The following is a 5,356-nucleotide window of genomic DNA, read 5'->3' as shown; positions in this document are numbered from 1 at the left end:
TAGCAATACACTGATTAGAAATGGAGGAATGGCAGACTTTGAAGAAAAATAAGAAAGTCATGGAATATTTTTAAAGTTAAGATTTTTGCACATTTATGTTATGCCATGTAAATGTTGACTTTTGTCTTCCATACCATTAAACAAATAATTGCACTAAAGTGTGATAAGTACAGCACGAACACATTGAGGATTTGCTCTAGCAGATATCAAGATTTGCCACGCTTTATGAATTAAGTCATTGTGCTATTGGTGCAAAGACAAATAGCTCAATAAAACAGAATAGAAATTCCAGAAATAAATATGTACAGCTAATTAATAGTTGGTTAGAAATGGAATAGTTGATTAATAAGGACATACTGCAGAGGAATGGGCAAAACACACTTCTCAGTATATGGAGTTGGGAGAATTGAATATTCACATGAAAAATATAGGAAACTTGACCCTACCTCATGCCATTACATAAAAGTCAATTCCAGGTGAGGTGTAGATCTCAATGCAAAAGGCAAAGCAATGAAGTCCCTACAAGATAGAAGGAAAGACAGATTTTTTAAACATTCTGTTAAATGCATCAACCATAAAGGGAAAGACAGAATAATTGGACTGTATTACAATGAGGAACTCCTGTTCATCAAAAGACATCATTAGAGGGTGAAGGGAGAAGCCCTGGAGCAGAGGATGTTTGGTACACCTACAAGAAACAAAGAGCTTATATCCAGAACGTAAAGACAACAGACAGCCTTTAGGAAAACAAACAAGAACGTTGAATAAGCTCCTTAAAAATGAATCTCAAAATGGCCAATAAACATAAGGAAAATTGCTCAACCCTCTTAATCATCAGAGTATCTCAAATTAACACCACAATGGATACCACTACACAAACACAGAATAGCTAAATTTTTTTAAAGCTGACAATACCAAGTGTTGACAAGAGTGTGGAACAACCCTCACATACTGCAGCTGCCACCCAGGTACTTTCAGGCCTCAACTCTCCTTCTGTCCATCTCCCTGGATCCCCTTCCTTACCTGGCTCCATCTACTTGAGAACTCAGTCCAGCACCACTGCCTCTCGGTAAGCCACTCCTGCTCTTCCAGGGAATAGGGACTACTTTCCCCTCAAATCCCCTGTCTGACCTGCGTTACCTGCTCACCCTCCTATCTTTCCCACTAGAGCCAAGTTCCTTGGGTATCATGCAGTCCCTCTCAGACTGACACAGGGTCTGGCCTCAAGGCGGGGCTCCATATACAATGGATTAACCAACAATGCCATTTTGTACTGATAAAGCACTTTTCCATTTCCAAGTCGCTTTTATATGTGATTTCATCTGAATCTTAAAATGCCCTTCCAAAATTGTCTCCATTCTTCAGGTGAGGAAACTGGGGATTTAAGAAATAGAGGACATGAGAAGGAAATGAGAGGGAGGGGGGTATGAAAAATGGTGGAATGAGACAGACATCATTACCCTATGTACATGTATGATTACACGAATGATATGAATCTACATCGTGCACAACCATAGAGACGAAATGATGTACTCCATTTGTGTACAATGAATCAAAATGCAGTCTGTAAAAATAAAAAAAATAATAATAATTAAAAAAAAAAAAAAAAAAAGAAAAGAAATAGAGGACATGGTTCCGGCCCTTTAGGGAGGGTTTTAAAAGAACTTTCACCTACTCGGGGCTTGTCCAGGACATTGCCCTGACAATAGTGGCTTCTCTCCTCCAGGCAGCCCCTTTCCAAGTCACTAGGGTAGCCCTGAAGGCAGCTTTTCAAGTCGTCTAGTCAGTCTGGCACAAGTGATTTTCAGAAGTCACTCTGGGACATTTGCTTTGACCTCTCCACAATGTCCAACATCTCTCTGAGCCAGTTCTTCCTGTCCCCATGATTGTTCCTCTTGCTGCGCTGAGAGATGACACAGCTGTGTAGACCCAGGCCCAGGTCAATGGGCTAGACACCAAGCCAGGCGGGAGACCAGCCTCTGCTGGTTGCTAAGCTGGCAGGTCAGGTTCCACCACACTGCCTGGCTTGCCTTACCAACTGACCTGGGATGCCACCTACAGCAAGACCAGAGGGAACTTCCAGCCCGAAAAGCAGGCCACACAACGACAATGTCATTAGTCCAGGATTCATCAGTGTCCCTTCTGTGTGCTGCACATGTCCCTGGAGCTTCCTTCTTCTCCCCTCCCTTCTTCAGCCTTCCAGGAGGGACCCTGATGGAGCAGCTGTTGCAGGCTCGCTCCTCCATCCCACTCCCCTCCCCATCTGCTCCTTCCCCATCCTCCCAACACATATGCATTCCACTCTTTGAAGGTGGAATTTGTGGTCAAACCACCCTGTCCCCAGCACCCCCAGACCCTGGAACCTTGCTGCAACTGCAGGATATTAAATCCTGCAACCAGGACAGCTTTGCTCAGGGGACTAAGCCCCTGCCCCAAGTCCCACACTTTTTCCTCATGACCCACTGGTTAGGGTTGGCAGGTAAGATAGAGAAACGCAATGAAATTTGAACTTTTGATAAACAAATAATTTGAGGGGTATAAGCATGCACTTGAGACTTGCTCATGCTAAAACCTTATTCACTGTTAATGTGAAATTCAAAATTAACCCTGTGTTTTAATGAGCTGAATATGGTCAGAGAACATGACCACCTGCAGCTGCCTTCTAAATCATGCTCTGAGTACCTGGGACCCTTCGCAAGGGCCCAGAACTCAATTCTCAGGCCTCTGCAGGTCACTCTTCTCACAGATGTCTGTTCCCATTGGAAGGAAGCTCCTAGGCCCAAGGAGTAGCCTAAGGATATCTGGCTCTGGGGTGGGGTGACACTTAGGCTGCAAGCCACATGTCCACCCATGCTCTGGAGACTCACAGGAAGGTCCAAGAGGGCAGGGGTCAGCAGCCTCCCTTTGAACTTGAACTTGTGTGTGGCCCACTAGACCAGGGCAACCCTGCAGGCAGCACACAAGGACGCCTCCCCCAAGCACAGCTGTCCACACCTCCTGCGCTTCCTCCACCTCCTGCCTGCAAAAGCACCCAGGTTGGATGGTGGCACCACCTGAGTAGGGTGACCTGGGAAGGGACCCTGCTTGTGCCAGGGTGGGGTAGTGCTGGGATGCCTGACTTCCCCAGGTGCTGCCACATCATCACTGGCTTTAATGTTCAGGAGCTCCCCCAGGCCAGAGAGCCTGGATCTGGGCCCTGACTGGTTCTGTAATTGTACCTGAGCCTTAGTTTCTTCGAAGGTATTTCAGGAAGAGTTCCTATCTCTTGGATGGTTGTAAAAATTGGGTATAATTCTGCAAAACCAGGGAGACAGCAAAAGGATCAGTGGTTGCCAGAGGTTAGGGAAGAGAGGGGGAGGAATAGGCTGAGCATAGAGGATTTAGGACACTGAACACTCTTAGATACTACCATATTGGATGCACATTATACCTTTGTCAAATCCCACAGAATGCACCACCAGGAATGAACCCTAGGTAAACCATGGACTTGGGGTGATAATGCTGTGTCAGCGTGGGTCTGTGGATTCTAATAAATGTGCCACTCTGGTTTGATGTTGATAGTGCCGGAGATTGTTGGGGGAGGGGGATAGGGGGTTTAGGGACGCTACTTCCCACTCCGTTTTACTGCGAACCTAAAACTGTTGGGAAAAAAAGTTTATTTATTTAGAAAATGGTAAGATGATGAATGCAGCCAGTCATTCGGCAGACACCTATGGAGTGCCTACCGTGTGTGTATTGATAGATGATCAATAAGAGTAATATGGGTATTTCTTCTCAAGCGCAGAGTGAGGCTTGGGAGCCCAGCAGGTGGCGAGAAATCTCCCCCAGGGGAAGATGAACCACCGCGCGGGCCACCGCGACCGGAGGACGGCGGCGCCAGTGGTGCGCAGTGTAGACCGAGAGGGGGCGACGGCAGACAGTAGCGGAGCGAGTGCTGGCCAGCAGGCTGCAGGGTGCCCGGGAGGCGACACCGCGTCGGAGGTGAGCTGCGGAAGCGGCGGAGACGGGGGAGGGGCGGAGGCGCGCGCCCCGCCCCGGTCCCCGGCGCCCCCACGTGGCCGCCGCACGCAGTGCACCCGCGGGAAACAAAGCCGGCACGGTGGCGGGGCGGGGCCGGGAGGACCGACGCCCCAAATGAAAGCATCGGTGCTTCTATACTTGCTGCTGGAGATTACTGGGAGCGGGACAAGCAGGAAGGGGAGGAGGAGCTGTGACGCCACACCCTTTGGGGACGGTTACCCGAGAAGCTCCACTCGGACCTGCAGAGATGCTACTCCCTCTGAGTTGGAAGAGAGGGAGGGAGCATTCTGCTGTGGAGCAGGAGCTGCGGTCCTGCAGTCACTCACGGCCGCACCTCCACCATCTCCAGAGCAAACTCCTCTTCCCTCAGTCCAGGAGCCCTACCACTGCTCATACCCGTACCATCCCTTGATCCTGCCCTCAAAGGCAGTCCCTGCTCAGTATCACCTCCCTTAGGGTCAGAAGGAGGAAATGCCTCTTCCCGCAATAAAACAAACCCAGACTCACCCACCTTGGCAGGGGAGAGGACCCTGGTGAAGACAGCCCACGAGCCATGGCTGCCGGGGCTTTGCCCCAGATCTGACCACAGGAGCCCTCCCTGAACACTGTGTCTGCCTCAGAGCATCCACTAAGACCCCTCTGGGGATCAGGATGCTGGAAGGGAAGCAGATGCAGAGTGTCAGAAATCGAGACCCTCTCTCTGCCTTTGCCCACACACTCTGTGGCCTCAGTTCCCTGGTTCATCTCTGCTCCACAGCCCACACATTGCAGGTCCTCTTCTACCTCCAGGATTTAGTCCCAAGAGGGAAAAGTCCAGAGACCTGACTCCCTGCAGAGTGGCTTTGTAAACTCCAACAGGATGCTCATCCAGCCAGAGGGAAAACACACACACACACACACACACACACACACACACACAGCCCTCCTGGCAGGTCTCTGCAGTCATTCTGTAGGGCCATGAACTCCTTTCCACTCAGTTCCTGGTTATGGGGACCCCCTCTCACCCAGCCTGCCCTGCTGCCCTGCATTTTACAAGACACCGTGTTGCCAGCATTTTCATCCAGGATGCTGATGGTGCACCCACCGTGTGCAAGACCCTGTGGGGACCCGCTACACAGCCCCATCCTGCTGATAGCTTCCCTCCTACGTGCATGGAAGCAGAAGAGTCTCCACTCTCACAATAAGCCCAAGGGCAGTTCCTCTCAAACCTGCCCCTCCCTACTCACCAGTTTCTAGCCTCAAACTTCCTCTGGTGGTTGTTTCCTCAAAATTACCACCCACGACTCAGTATGGACCATACTAAGGCTGTAACTTGAAAGCTTGGGATGAACCATCT

Source organism: Sciurus carolinensis, chromosome 15 (genome assembly GCF_902686445.1).
Source record: "Sciurus carolinensis chromosome 15, mSciCar1.2, whole genome shotgun sequence".
NCBI classification, from domain to species: Eukaryota; Metazoa; Chordata; class Mammalia; order Rodentia; family Sciuridae; genus Sciurus; species Sciurus carolinensis.
The sequence above is the reverse complement of the archived record's forward strand: the minus strand, read 5'-3'. Positions refer to the sequence as shown.